This window comes from Saimiri boliviensis, chromosome X (genome assembly GCF_048565385.1).
Source record: "Saimiri boliviensis isolate mSaiBol1 chromosome X, mSaiBol1.pri, whole genome shotgun sequence".
In the NCBI taxonomy this organism is placed as follows: Eukaryota; Metazoa; Chordata; class Mammalia; order Primates; family Cebidae; genus Saimiri; species Saimiri boliviensis.
In genome coordinates, this window is record NC_133470.1 from 101871111 (window position 1) to 101887692 (window position 16582).

At 40.7% G+C, this 16582-nt stretch overlaps 1 protein-coding gene across 1 annotated transcript in view; it reads left to right on the forward strand.

Annotated features, from left to right (window-relative positions):
* Positions 1-4094: 4094 nt before the first annotated feature.
* LOC101029685 (protein EOLA1) overlaps positions 4095-16582 on the forward strand; it is a 128388-nt gene continuing 115900 nt past the window's right edge. The window contains exon 1 of the mRNA XM_074392145.1: positions 4095-4099. The gene's annotated coding sequence lies outside the window, so the exon portion shown is untranslated. The remainder of the gene's footprint in view (positions 4100-16582) is intronic.

Consider the following 16582-nt stretch of genomic DNA (forward strand, 5'->3'; position numbering starts at 1 on the left):
AGGATATTATACAAGAGTAACATTATCAGATACAACGTTCAAAATGGCCTATTTAAATTTAGCAGAGGTATGACTGCAGTGGTGAGGCCATGAATCCACCCAGAATACTCCTGACTACATATATGAATGGATGCATGTACTCTTATATGCAATGCTATATATAATGTGCCCTTAAGGAGTCAGTGCTGACATGGGACCAGTCAAGCAGAAAAAAAAAAAAAATGTTGCCTGAATTACAGTGGTACATACTGGCTTATCACCACAGTTACTTATTTATATTGTATCAACTGAGCATTAATGGAACAACACTTTTCAGAACAGCTTTCTCTGAATATTTCTGCCTTAATCACGCCTGCCAGATCTTTTACATGTGAAAGGTTATGGGGTCACCAGGCACTGTCGCAATTGACACAGGTGAATGCAAATTTGTTGTGTCACCTTGTTGGTATGGGCAGTAGCTGGATCTGTAGTTCATCTGTCCTGGCTGTGTCTCCTCCTTCAGCTTCTCCAACTGCCGGGGCAGTATGTGAAGTTCCTGGCATAATCTACAACTCCTATTATATCCTCACATAAAGGAAATTAGCATCTTTGTGATGTTGAGTCATCCTACCCCACATCTAGGGATATCCTTCCATTTATTGAGTATTCTTTCGTTTTCCACTTCAGCAATAAAAAAAGCTTCATGTAGCAATTTATAATTTTCAATGTTTACTACTAAATCCGTATTTCTTTTGAATTGCGTTTCAAATTGAGCCTTTAACTAAATTGTGCATTTTGATAGGTTATTTTCTGCACATGTGAAAGCTGATGAATTACTTTTAATTTTGTACTTAGCCACACAACTAAATTAGGATACAAAGTGTAATGCTTAATTTCCCCTCCCCCTTTCCCATTTGTGAACTTTGTTATTTCTTTCCTTTATTCTTATGTATTAACACGTATGATGTCAAGTTTGGAAAGCATCCAACCATTCTTATTTTCTCTTGCAACCCCTCTTTTGATAATCAACTAATTGTCCTCCTTTTGGTGTCTTAATACAGCAAATTAAGAGATTTCTTAATATTGAACCCACCTTCCATTAATTGCTCATGGCACATTACACTTTGAATATGCCACTCTGGATTATATTTGCTAATATTTGAGATTTTCCCATTAATGTTGCAAAGCGACCACATCTGCGGCTAGGGAGCAAATAATCTGGCTGAGACATATACGAAGAAGCAAAAAAATGTGTCCACAGAACCCAACTCAAGTGGCGTCCAGAGCCCAGGGTTTTGAAAGGAATGTCCGAGGACTAACGAGTGAGGGGATCAGCGGGGTGCGGCAGGAGGCCGCAGCAATTTCAAGAACATGGATGCTCTGCTCTCCAGGAGCAACAGGCTCAGCATTCCCGCACACCGCCAGCTGTCCTGAGATCCCCACAGTCGCGCCCCGGGTAATCTCCATTTCTCGAGAAGGTGATCCTGCCTTTCCGACAGTATTAGCCCCGCCCCGAACCCCCTGCATAGCCCTGCACTGCGTGATGCACCGGTGCACCAGTGATCACTAGGTTTTGTGGGCGGAGCTCGCGCAAGCGCCTGGGCTCTCCGCAAGGCTCCACCCACAGCCCGCCCCGGCCTGGGTCCCGTCCTTCGACTTGCACTTCCGGCGACGCCTCGGCGCTGACCCCCACGCAGCACAGCCAAGCCCAGCGGAGCAAGCGCTGCGCGATGGATGGTCGGGTGCAGCTGATGAAGGCCCTCCTGGCCTGGCCTCTCCTGCCCGCGGCGCGTCGCTGGAGGAACCCGATTCCCTTTCCCGAGACGTTTGACGGCGATACCGACCGGCTCCCGGAGTTCATCGTGCAGACGGGCTCCTACATGTTCGTGGACGAGAACACGTTCTCCAGCGATGCCCTGAAGGTGACGTTCCTCATCACCCGCCTCACGGGGCCCGCCCTGCAGTGGGTGATCCCCTACATCAAGAAGCAGAGCCCCCTCCTCCGTGATTACCGGGGCTTCCTGGCAGAGATGAAGCGGGTCTTTGGATGGGAGGAGGACGAGGACTTCTAGGCCTGGAGACCCTCGAGCCTGGGGGCGGGAGCTCTGGAGACTGTCCGCTGTGCCAGTGGCCAGTGCGAGGGTCTCCTCGCGCGCCCTCCCTCCGCACCTCCCCCCACCTCCGGCCGCCGCAATGTCCCCTACGCCCCTGTCCGTACCAGTATAGTGCTTGCCTTTGTTCCAGGAATAGTGTTCCAGGCTCCCGCTGCCGCCCCTGAGCCCTACTCTGGAGAGAGCCACCGCCGCCCTCTGTAGTCAGCCCAGCCCCTCCCATGCATATTTGGACGCTGTCCTGCGCTCCAGCCGCACAAAGCTGGGCTCCTGTTACACACTGGACAGACCACCCACAGCTGCCGCTGCCAACCCCCCTCCACTCCTCCAGACTGCCAGATGACTACATCACTCTGCCCACAGACCATCGCCATCCACCGCATCCCACCGACAGACTGCTGCACCTGGTGACCTGGACTCACCTCAGAGGTATCTGAGCTGGCCACAGCCCCTGGACAATGATCCAGACAGCTGGCTGCCCCGCAAGGGGCCTGTCACCTTCAGTGAGACCCATTTCCTCCCCATCCCCAGAGGCCTCTGTGTTCCTGCCACATGGCTGCCAGGGCTCAGGGGTGCCTGGCAACCAAATCAAATCTCTCATTTTCTCCTGTGGACCAGTTAGTTTACCTGGAATCCTGTTTTCTTCTGAGCTTGCAGCTGTCTCTCTGATGGGTGCCTTTTGTTCAACACAGTAACCCCTGCTCCCTGCCCTGCTCTAATACACTACCTGTACAAAGCTCTTTTCCTTATTTTTAATAAATGTCAGACATTATTAAAAAAGAGATGGAGTCTCAATGAATATGGCACCTTTTCCTCCCTAGTTCTGTAAATAGGGTCCATATCTTGTTCAAATGCTATGTGCCCTGTCATGCTCTGGCTGAAGTTGACTCTTGCATTATAAAAACAAAAGATTGAGTCCCGTGGTATCTCGTAGGGATGGAGATCTTACTGGCAACCATCTAATGCCAAATGATGACCCTTCTAAACCAGGCAGTTTCGTGACCCTTTTGAAGTAGACATTGATCTGATTTTGGCCAAGACGATGTGGAAAAGTTTTTTTGTAAAAAAAAAACCTTGTAAAAGGTTTCCTTATTTTCAAAAAATGGCTAGGAAGCACAAATCTCAAATTGCTACAAACCATAAATCCCACACATTTGTTCATGAACACCTGTCAAGGTTTTATTTAACCAGAGATTCATTAATGAAACATGAAAATTGCAGAGGTACTTCTATTAAAGCACTTACATTTATAAAACCTTGAATATGGAGGTAATGGGGAAAGGGACGTGTAGGGGGGAGATCCCGTAAGTGCTGAGGCTGGAGCAAAAGGCCTCAGCCTATTTCCACATAAATAATGAAGAAGAAAGTAACTAGAAACATAACTGTAGTAGTTATTAGTTATTCATATGTGATCTTAGTTATTCATAGGTGATCTTAATTCTTTTACTAATACCTCTCAGGTCAGAAGTGTGAACCTGCGGTGACATTTTGAAATGAATGACACTAAGGCCAGATGCTTTAAGCTCTCTGCCACGCCCGCATAAGGGCTGCTGGAGGGCGCTGGGAAAGCGCCCACTGTTTAGCCAGCTAGGGAAGGAGATGTCCAAAATGGCGGAGACGTCTCCTTCCTGGGGAAGTTAGGAGAAAACTCCGCTTCTCCAAGCTCTTGTGATAAGGCCTGACGGCTGTCAGGTACACCCACAGACATCCGGTGGCTTAACTCTCTCTGTGTGATGCTGTGCTTCAGTGGTCACGTTCCATATCTACTCTCATGTTCTGCTTCTGCACCTGGTTCTTTTTGTCTTAGAAAAGATCATCAGTAATAGTAATATAAATCTTAATGTTTTAGTTCTTTCTTGATAAGTATGGAAAAGGTACTGGTGCATTATGCTGCTTACCTTACTTCGGGTGCCAGAAATTCCTAAGCCCCTACCTGAATGGCACGTGATGTACTTGACCCTATCACTACCACGCCCTATCTACCCTGCCCCCAGTCTCGGACCATCAAGGCCATGCCCTACCTACCCTGCCCCCAGATTTGCAACTCAATAAAAGTGAGGGCGTCCCAGCGTTCGGGACACTGCTGTTCTCCACGATCTAGGTAGCAGTGGACCCCTGGGCCCAAACTCTCATTTCTCTGTCTCTGTGTCTTGTGTCTTTTATTTCTACAATTTCTCATCTCCACACCAGCCAGGAGCAGCTCACAGAATCTGTAGGGCTGGACCCTACAGGGATGCAGAGCTGTGATTATTAATTAGGTACATACCTGGTTGATGACCTGCAGGACAATACAATTATAATGTTCTCTAATGAGCAGAATAAAAGTTAATACTGATTACTGTTTCTCTTTAGGCTAATCTCTTAAATCTATAGTGCTATAAAAAGCCTCTGTTTCGGCCAGGCGCGGTGGCTCACGCCTGTAATCCCAGCACTTTGGCAGGCCGAGGCGAGTGGATCACAAGGTCAAGAGATCGAGACCATCCTGGTCAACATGGTGAAACCCCGTCTCTACTAAAAATACAAAAAGTTAGCTGGGCATGGTGGCGCGTGCCTGTAATCCCAGCTACTCAGGAGGCTGAGGCAGGAGAATTGCCTGAACCCAGGAGGCAGAGGTTGCGGTGAGCCGAGATTGCGCCATTGCAGAAACTCCATCTCAAAAAAAAAAAAAAAAAAAGCCTCTGTTTCATCAACCGTCTGATGTTCAAATTCATTGGTGAAACTTAAATATTCTAATAGAATCCAATAGCACAGCACTCTGGTATTAAAAGATATGTATCCAACTCTGTCCCTTATTTCTAATTTGTATGAATTTTCAGAACATGTAAAGAGGTGGGAAAAGGCTGAGCTTAGTGTGTAGATGGATTGGCCTGATGCATGGGTAGAAAATCAAAACAGACTGTGATCGCACCACAAAGAGGACTGGTGCTTACAGGTCCAATCCTTACACTTTTCTGTCCTCTGCCTTGGGGAGATGAGACTTTGTCTTTCAACTTTAACTTAAACTGGTGATCAATCACCCTTAGCCTTTCACTGTCTCTCTGCAATTCAATAGCCTCTAATAACCATATTATTGCATAATCTTTATAATTACTACTTCCTCTGAACCTTTCAAATTCTTGAGATATTGCACCTGTCAGTAAATTTCCTTCCATTGGTATCCTATCTCACTTCACCACAGGTGAAAGTTTTGACAGTTGCACCACTACCACATAGCAGGTTATCAGTACTTCCTTAACCAACAGTGATGTAGTTCCCGTTTTTAGCCAGCTGGCAGGTAATCAAGCTCCAAAATCCAATTTTATAATCTGCCCCTTAGGACCACTGCTAATACCAAATATTAAAGTTTAAGTTCCCTCAGAAACGCTCTGATGAACAACACTTGTAATGGAGTGATAGAAGTAGGATTAAGCAGAGGGAGAATTTATGAAGAAACATACAGTTCCAATAGGTGCCCACCTGATCCCACAGAGATACCTAAAGTTGAGACAGCCATTCAGAAATGTTCTAAATTGAGGCTGGACGACACAGTGGCTCATGCCCGTAATCCCAGCACTCTGGGAGGCTGGGGCAGGAGGACTGCTTGAGGTTGGGAGTTGGAGACCAGCCTGAGCAACACAGTGAGACCCTGTCTCTACAAAACATTTAAAACTTAGCCAGGTGTGGTAGTACACACCTGTAGTCTCAGCTACTCAGGAGGCTGAGGTGGGAGGATCACTTGAGCCCAGGAATTGGAGACTGCAGTGAGCTATGATCATGTCACTGTACTCTATCCTAGGTGACAGAGCAAGACCTTGTCTAAAAAAAAATTGTCTGAATTGAGGAGAGGCCACATTGACTAGTCTTTCGTTTTGGTGTTACCTGGAGGAGGTGATGCACTTTTTTTTACAGCATTTAAAAGGAATAAGACCTATGCTAGCGGCTTTGGACAGATTTTTGCAAGATTTTATTAAGTAAGAAACACAATATGCAGAAAACTGCATAACGTGGCCCATTTTTTATTAAACAGATGTTAACCCCAAAGGCCTACATATGAATACACACATGGTGACACACACACACACACACAATAAGCGAAGTGTGAAGAAAAACATAGACACATACACACTAGGGTGTTAGTGTGGGTCACAAGACGTAAGGAAATGTTGATGCCAGAGACAGAGTAGGGCCTTGGAGAGGGGGATGCACACACAAAATGAAAGAAAAACAGGCTGCTCTAAAATGCAGGGAGATTAAATGTATGGCATTGAAAACTGAAAAATCTGTAGAAATTTGTGAGGGGTATACAGTATCAGTCAGGGTCCCAAAAAGAAACAGAAGGTATACACATATGGGATAATTGAGAATTAAAGGAAGAGACTATATACAGATGTGTGGGTAGGATTCAGAGAAATTATGATAGATTGGATAACTGTTCTATAAATATTCACTCCTCACTTCCCCACATCCCTATGGTGAACGTACTTCCCTGCTTCACTGGCTCTAGCCTTGGCCATCATTTGTTATTGTCAATGGAACATGAGCAGACATAATGTGATTTTAAATATGCTTGTGTGGTTTTGCTTGTTTTCTGGCCCTCCTATGATTGCCTTGAGAAGAGCATGCCCCCAGTTGTTGCTGATCCCTTAGCTTGGGCTATACAGTGATTCACATTGAACAGATCTAACACTATCTGAATCCTAGAGCAAAGCCCACCCTAACTGCATCCTGGAGAAGAATGCCCCCTGATGGCCCATAGCACATGAGCAAAGAGAACAAATGATTGTTAATAAATCTGGGGGAGATTTCTTATACAGCATTACTGTAACAATAGCTGACTAATGCTGAAACCAACAATGGATTTTGAATTATCCTGGGGCTAGCAACAGTAGCAAGTTGTTGCCTCCCGCCAAGGCATGAAAGGATAAGGGAGTGGTTACTAGAACACAGAGAGAGCTCTAGCTATAGAAGAGAATCCCTGAAAAGGACTTGTGGCCTTTGATAAAGGAACTCAGCCATAGCCACCTCTCAATCTGGTAGAGATAGAGCTCTCCCATTGGCCAAATTCAACCAGAAGCCAGGGAGTAAGGGAATGGTTTATGACGTCCATAAAGGTCAGCCTCTGGGAACAGGGCTGACCCTGTTCCAGGGTAGAGGATGGTGGAAAGCTAATCTGGAAAAGCAAATGGAAGATATCCAAGAGATATGTGAAAAATCAATTCTGAGTGAGAAACATTTGAAAAGATGCATAATTGCTCAGAGAGATTTTAAATAGAACAAAAGTAAGTAACTTTTTTTTTTTTTTTTTTTTTTTTTTTTTGAGATGGAGTCTCTCTGTCACCCAGGCTGGAGTGTAATGGCATGATCTGGGCTCACTGCAACCTCCGCTTACCAGGTTCAAGCAATTATCCTGCCTCAGCCTCCTGAATAGCTGGGACTACAGGCATGTGCTATCATGCCCAGCTAATTTTTTTTTGTATTTTAGTAGAGACAGGGTTTCACTGTGTTAGCCAGGATGATCTCTATCTCCTGACCTGGTGATCTGCCTACCTCAGCCTCCCAAAGTTCTGGGATTATAGGCAGGAGCTACCACGCCTGGCCTCATTTCAACAGCATTAGATTGCCAAAAGTAAAATGACCATATTAAGTGTTAAGGGGATATGGAGAAATGAGAATTCTCATACACTGCTTTTAACAGTGTAGAATAGTACAACAAGATTGGAGATGAATGTGGCAGCACCTTGTAAAGTTTAAGACAAACATACCCTACAACCAAACAATTCCAACAAGGATCTTGACTATAGCATTTTTTAAAATGTATGTATGATTAGTACTTCTGCTAAGCTGCATAGTACCTTTATCTAAATTAATAAAAGAAGCCTCCTCTTGAGGAAAGCAGCCCCGTGAATGCAGTTTGGTAAGCTGTTAGTAATTTTGTGCTTCAAATAAAGCAAACCTTAATAAGTGTGTTTGCAGTCCCACTGGTTGACATGGGGGGCTGAGTAGGGTCTAGATTGTAGCCTCAGTCACTCATTTGGTAAGGGGCACTTCTGAAGTGAACAACTTATAGATCATAACCAGCAGCCCTGTTTGCAATAGCCAAAATCTGAAGCAACGTAAGTGTCATCAGTAGGAGTTGGTGAGTTCCTCATAATGTTAAGCAGAAAGTTGCCATACAGCAATTCTACTCCTAGGTATATATCCAAGAGAACTGAACATGTATGGCCTCACAAAAACTTGTACATGAATATTTATACCAGCATTAGTCATAATAACTAAAAACAAGAAACAACCCCAAACTCCAGAAACTGATGAATCAATAAAATATAGTATATTCATACAATGGAATGTTATTCAACCATAAAAAGGAAGGAAATACTGATACATGCTACAACATGGATGAACCTTGAAAACATAATGCTCAATAAAAGAAACCAATCACAAAATACCACATATTGTATGACTCCATTCATATGAAACTTCCAGAATACACAAATATATAGATGTGGAAAATCATTTAGAGGTTGCCTGGGGCTTGGGAAAGGAGGAAATAGACAGGTGTAGGATATTTTCTTGGGGTGATGGAAGTATTCTAAAATTAGATAATGGTAATGCTTGGACAACTCTGAAAATATACTAAAAACCACTGATTTGTATTGTTGAGAGCAAATTCTGATGTGTGTGAGAAATCATATTGTTTGCTGAGAGCAGCAGCAAGAGAAACCTAGTGGGCCCCCCAAAGCAGAACACTGCTCAAAGCGTTATAAAACAGTAACCAATATGAATATGTCTCACACCAGATGAGTCAGTTCTTTGAACACAGGATATGTGACTCTTTCCTTTGTTCCTTTGTAAAGAGTGCTTTCTAGTTTGTTTTTAACCTGTAGTAAACATACGCTAGCTGCCTAGTTAGTTTATCTTTAACCTATGAAAGAACACAGAGCATCTGCTTGTTAAACTTGTTACTGGAAGTAAAGAATAAATATGTGGGTCATAGTCTGCTCTGGGCTCTCAGCTGGAAATGCTGTGAGACCCCTGATGCTTCACTCTGAACCCACCTTTTGCTTTCTATCTCTGTGTCTGTTTCTTAATTCCTTCAGCGCCGCCTGGCTTGGGGTATCCACAGCTGAGCTGGTCTCGGCATTGCATATTTTAACAGGGTAAGTATTAAAGTATATGAATCATATCTCAATAAAGCTGTTATAAAAAATAATTGTATTTCTAATAACAAAATAGGAGAAATAAAATTTAACAAAATAATACCATTTATGATAGTGTTATAAAGTATCAAAATATCTAGAAATAAATCTATAAAATAGCTGCAATACCTCAATACTAGTAACTACAAAATATTACTGAGATGAATTAAATGACTAAATAAATGGAAGGATATAAGATGTTAATGGATTGGAAAACTCAAAATTGTTACAGTGTATATTCTCCCTAAGTTTATTTTTAGATTCAATGCAACCCCAATAAAAATCAAGCATATTTTAGAAGAAAACACAAGAGTAGAATATATCTTCTTGATACTGGGTTAGACAAAGATTTCTTAGACAAGAGACATTGGTAAGTGACTCTAAAATGTATACGGAAAGGCAAAGGATCTAGAAAAGCCAAGGTAATATTCAAGAAGTAAAAAGTTAAATGACTTAGATACCAGATATTAAGACTTACTATAAAAGAACATAAATTAAGGTGTACGGTATTGGTGCAAGGATAGCCAGAATAATGCAATACAATAAACAGTCCAGAAAGAAATTCACACATATATGGTGACCTAATTTATTTATTTTTATTTTTTATTTTTTTGTTTTAAAGATGGAGTTTCACCATGATGGCCAGGCTGGTCTTGAACTCCTGACCTCAAGTGATCCACCCACCTCGGCCTCCCAAAGTGCTAGGATTACAGGCGTGAGCCACCGTGCCCGGCTATGGTGACCTAATTTATAACAAAGGCACCATTCCAATTCACTGGGGGAAAGAATAGTCTTTGCAGTGAGTTATATTGGATCAGTTAGATACCTATATTATGAACATTGGCCCCTACCTCTCAGCATACATAAAAATTAATTCAGTATGAATCATAGACTTAAATTTGAAAGCTAAAATACAATATTAGAGGAAAATATAGGAGACTATCTTTATGATATTATGTTTGGCAGAGATGTATTAAACAGGACACAAAAAAATCCTAATAATGTCTGCCTTCCCAGATAAAATGTGTATTAAGACACTCAGCAATACAATTAGCCCTGCTTCCTGACAACATCCAATCCAGAGCGAAGCTTCACTTCCTTAAACTCTCTTGAAAATCACCTAACATATGCCCAAACACTTCAAACATTTTTCTAACACATTTTTGCTGAGATTCCCAACAGTTCTCCATTACTACAATGAATAACAAACTCAATGTTTGTTCAATGACAAGATGTCCTTAGTGGTCTTTGCCTGGAAGATATGAACATCAAGAATACAGGAAGTACTAGCAAGAGCAATCACGCAAAACAAAGACATAAAAGACATCCAAAAAGGAAGAGAGGAAGTCAAACTGTTTGGTTGTAGACACTATAATTTTATACCTAGAAAACCTCAAAGTCTGTGCCCAAAAGCTCTTAGATCTGATGAACAACTTCAGCAAAGTTTCAGGACACAAAATTTCAGGACAGAAATCTGTAGCATTTCTGTATACTAGCAACATCCAAGCTGAGAGCCAAATAAAGAATGAAATCTCATTCACAACAGCCACAAAAAAAAAAAAAAAAAAAAAAAAAAAAACTAGGAATACAGCTAACCAGGGAAGTGAAAAATCTCAGCAACAAGAATTACAAAATACTCTGAAATAAATCAGAGATGACACAAACAAATGGAAAAACATTCCATGCTCATGTATAGAAAAAAAAAATCAACATTGTTAAAATAGCCATACTGCCCAAAGCAATTTAAAGATTCAGTGCTATTCCTATCAAACTACCAATGACATTTTTCAAAGAATTAGGAAAAAAACGATTCTAAAATTTATATGCAACCACAAAAGAGCCAGAATAGCTAAAGCAATCCTAAGCAAAAAGGACAAAGCTGCTGGAGGCATCACATTACCCGACTTCATACTACAAGGCTATAGTAACCAAAACAGCATGGTACTGGCACAAAAACAGACACATTGACCAATGTAACAGAATACAGAGCCCAGATATAAAACCACACAACTACAACCATCTAATCTTTGACAAAGTTGACAAAAACAAGCACTGAGGAAAGGAATCCGTATTCAATAAATTGTTCTGGGATAACTGGCTAGCATATGCATAAAACTGAAACTGGACCCCTTCCTTATACCATATGCAAAAGTGAACTCAAGATTGACTAAAGACTTAACTGTAAAACTTAAAACTATAAAAACCTTTGAATAAAATCTAGGAAATACCATTCTAACGTAAGCCCTGGCAAAGATTTCAAGACGAAGATACCAAAAGCAATTGCAACAAAAACAAAATTTGACAAATGGGACCTAATTAAACTAAAGAGTTTCTGCACAGCAAAAGAAACTTACAGAATAGTAGAAAATAATCTCAAACTATGCATCTGATAAAGGTCTAATATCCAGAATCTATAAGGAACTTAAACAATTCAATGAGCAAAAAACTAATAATCTAATTAAAAAGTGGACAAAAGACATGAACAGACACTTCTCTAAAGAAGACATGCAAGCAGCCAATAAATATGAAAAAATGCTTAGCATCACTAATCATTAGAGAAATGCAAATCAAAACTACAATGAGATACCATTCCACACCAGTCAGAATGGCTATTATTAAAAGGTCAAAAAATAGGAGATGCTTGCAAGGTTGCAGAGAAAAGGGAACACTTATACACTGCTGGTGGGAATGTAAGTTAGTTCAGCTACTGTGGAAAGCATTTGGCAATTTCTCAAAGAATTTAAAACAGAATTACCATTCAACCCAATAATCCCTTTATTAGGTATATGCCCAAAGGAATGTAAATTGTTTTACCATAAAGACATATGTATGCATATGTTCATTGCAGCACTAGCAATAGCAAGGACATGGAATCAACCTAAATGCCCATCAATGGTAGATTGGATAAAGAAAATGTGGTACATACACACCATGGAATACTATGCAGCCATAAAAAAGAATGAGATCACATCCTTTGCAACAATATGGATGGAGCTGGAGGCCATTATCCTAAGTGAACTAAAGCAGGAACAGAAAAGCAAATACCACATGTTCTCACTTATAAGTGGGAGCTAAACACTGAGTACACATGAACATAAAGAAAAAAACAATAGCCACCAGGGCCTACTTGAGAGTGAAGAGTGGTATAGGAGTGAAGATTTAAAAACTACCTAGTGGGTACTATGCTTATTAAGGGGTGACAAAATAATCTGTATGCCAAAATCCTGTGGCAGGCAATTTATATAACGAACCTGCACAGACACCCCTGAAACTGAAAGTTTTTTTTTTTTTAAAAAAAAGAATATATAAATAGCTGCCATCAGTCAACAAAATGATAAACCAATAAAAAAATAGGTGAAATTTTTGAATGGGTGTATTAGTTTATTTTCTATTGCTTATAACAGAATACCTGAAACAGTGTAATTTTTTTTTAAATAATGTATTCTTACAGGTATAGAGGCTGAGAAGTCCAAGTCAAGGGGTTACAACTGGTGAGACACTTCTTGCTGGTGAGGACTCTTTGCAGAGTCCCAATATCGTGCAGGGCATCACATAGTGAAGGAGCTGAGTGTGCAAACTTGCAAGCTCAGATCTCCCTTTCTCTTATAAAGGCACCAGTTCCCCTTCCAGGACAACCAATTAATCCATTAATCCATGAATGAATTAATCCATTCACTTTAAGAGATGTTCTAATCACCTCTTAAAGGCCCTACCTCTCAATATTGCCATATTGGGGATTAAGTTGTATGTTAGTCTGTTCTCATGCTGCTATGAAGAAATACCCAAGACTGGGTAATTTATAAAGAAAACAGGTTTAATTGACTCCCAGTTCCATATGGCTGGGAAGGCCTCAGAAAACTCAGGATCACAATGGAAGGCACCTCTTCACAGAGTGGCAGGATAAAGAATGAGAGCCAGCAGGGAAAATGCCAGATGCTTATAAAACCATCACCTCTTGTGAGATTCACTCATTATCACAAGAATAGCATGGGGAAAACCACCCCCATGACTCAATTACCTCCTGCTGGGTCCGTCCCACAACATGTGGGGATTATGGGGATTACGATTCAAGATGAGATTTGGGTTGGGGGGACTCAGCCAAACCATATCAAGTTGCACCATGAGTTTTAAATGGGACAAATATTCAAACCATAGTAATTAGCATTTCATTAAAAAGGGTAGGAAAGTGGGTAAAAAGCTTATGAAGGGATACTCATTATCATTAGTAATAATAGAAATGCAATTTTTTTTTTTTTTAACCGACAGGGTCTCACTCTGTCACCCAGGCTGGAGTGCAGTGGCACAATCACGGCTCACTACAGCCTGGACTTGCCAGGCTCAGGTGATTCTGCCACATCAGCCTCCTGAGTAGCTGGGACTACAGATACATATCACCACACCCAGCTAATTTTTTGTATTTTTTTTTAGACATATGGTCTCACTATGTTGTCCAGGCTGGTCTGGAACTCCTGGGCTCAAGTGATCCTCCCACCTCAGCCTCCAAAAGTGCTGAGATTACAGTGTCAGCCACTTCACTCAGCCTAGAAATGCAAATTTAATACAATGAGATATCACCACAGACTTATCAATTTGCACCTCAATAAATACGAGTGACCATTTGAAACACACAAAATAGATGCATCTCACAGACATGCAGCATAAATTCTGTATAATTTCATTTATAAGGAGTTCAAAAACAGGTAAAGTTTATCTTTGGTGATAAAGATCAGAAGAGTGTTTATATTTAAGAAGCCTCCTGACTGAGAGTGGGCATGAGAGTCTTTCTGAACGTTGGAAATGTTCTATACACTGATCTGAGTGGTATTATACTGATGTATACATACATAAATGTTCATCTAGCTATACACTTAAGATTTTTATCCTTTATTGGATGTAATATATCTCAGATTTTTAATATCAGAAAAAGAAAAAGGATTGTATATCTCAGTTTTCTTAAATATCAGAAAAAGAAAAAGGATTGTATATTTAGATAAGCAGTAGAAAAGCTACAGAACACCAATACAAAGAGATCTTTAAAATAACCAAAGAGGAAACACAAAATTAGGCTGACAAATAATTTGTTAACAGCAAAAATGGAAGCTAGAAGACTGCAGAGTAATGCTGTTTCCATCAATTCTATTCACATCTATCACTTTTTAATATCTCAAGGTATTTCTTACAATCAATCAAAATTATAAATTGTTGTTGGCCAAGGGGCTGCTGTGACATAGTAGTTACTGCCTGCTCATATGCAAACGTTAAAAGTAGCTGTATCATTCTCAGCAAACTGACACAAGAACAGAAAATCAAGCATTGCATGTTCTCACTCATAGGCAGGTGTTGAACAATAAGAACACATGAACACAGAGAGGGGAGCATCACACACTGAGGTCTGTTGGAGGGGCCAAGGGAGGGATGGCAGTGGGTGGAGGTGGGGAGGTTGGGGAGGGATAACGTGGGGAGAAATGCCAGATGTGGGTGAGGGAGGGATGGAGGCAGCAAACCACATTGCCACATGTGTACCTATGCAACAATCCTGCATGATCTGCACCTGTACCCCAGAACCTAAAGTACAAAAAAAAAAAAAAAAAAAAAAAAAAAGCTCGCTGAACTGAAGACAATGGATTAAAGGAAAAAATTAAGGACAAAAGAGTGAAATTGTCATTTAAGAACTATTGCATCACTAAGGTTTTGGTGGTACATAGTATAATATTATATAGAAAAAAGATATCAGTTCTACAAACCAAAGAGACCCAACAAGAATAATTTTTAAAAGAACGAGGATAAAATAATATTTCAGAAAATGAAAGATATAATATTTTCCCCAATTGACCATTATTAAATGAGTACATCTAAAGGATACACTTTAGAAGAAGGAAAATGTACCAGTATGTCTGGAATGACAGGCAAATAAAATGGCAAATATATGGCTAAATCTAAACAAACAGTAGTATAAATGTCTAATTTGAAGGTGAAAAAAACAAAGCTAAAGTAATGAGAAGAACATTTACCCTGGGAGGCAACTATTTGTAATTAAAACATTCTAAGTTCCTCAATTACTTCATTACTTTTTTCTACTCATTAAGAAGTTACACACTCTATTTGCATTCCTTTGGTGATCACTCCAAAAAGTCAATATGCACAGTTAACATGTAATTTTAGTCAATACAAGGTAATTAAAGCAATACACTTGACAAAAATATTAGGCTGATGATACCAAATACTAGTGAGGACATGGGATCACATACACTGAGGGCAAGAGCGTAAAGTAAAAGAAATATTTTGGAAAACAACTTGGCTGTGCCTTTAGATTGGGTTGCTCATAAGCTGACTCTGACTGAGGATTCCTGTGAAAGTGATATATTAGGGAGTGGTCCAAGTAAAAATGCAGTGACCAAGAATGGGACCATACAACAGGGAGAGGAAGAAGGCCAAATAATATTTTGCTATCAACCAAGGTACGATTAAGGATCACTTTGGCACAATCAAACAGGGGGACTCTGGAGACAATACAGGTCACAAATCAGAGGTGTCTCAAACAGGAGCAATAGAGCTGGAGTATTTATAACTGTATATCCACGGATTACTGAAGTCTACTCTCTGGAGGACTTTAATTCTCAGAAACTGACTCTTCATGCTTGGTGACAAAAGGAAGTTGGTTCTGTAGTCCTGTAACAAAGAGCCACAGCTTCTGGCTATTCTGAGAAAAAGCAGAAGTAGAGCTGAGATGGATTAAAATGGCCAAGAGTACCAAGGGGGGAAGGATAGAATATTAACAGTGGCTGTTTTAATGGGTGTTAGTCTTAACACCATGAAAAATAATATGGCTGCTAGATCCTGCTCCTCCAGCCTTGCTTTCAGTTATCAGAACTAAGGGCTTAAATATATCCACTTAAAAATACCTGGAGTACACTCATTTTACCATTTACATAAGTATGATGTTAGCTATAGGTTTTTGTAGATGTTCCTTATCAGGCAAGAGTTCCCTTCCAATCCCAATTTGTTGGGTTTGTTTATGAACTGATGTTCAATGTTGTCAAATGCTGATTCTGCTACTATGACCAAAGAACATCAAGCTTTTGAAATTTACTGAGACTTGTTTAATGCCTTAGTAAACGGATTATCTTGGTGAATGTACCATATGCACTTGAAAACACTGTGCATTAGTTGTTTGATATAGTGTTCTAGACATGTGTATTATTCTTGAAATTTTCTATGTCCATACTGGTATTTTGTCTATTTTTTTTTTTGGTGGGGGGCGGGGACAGAGTCTCCTTCTGTTGCCCAGGCTGGAGTGCAATGGCGCGATCTCGGCTC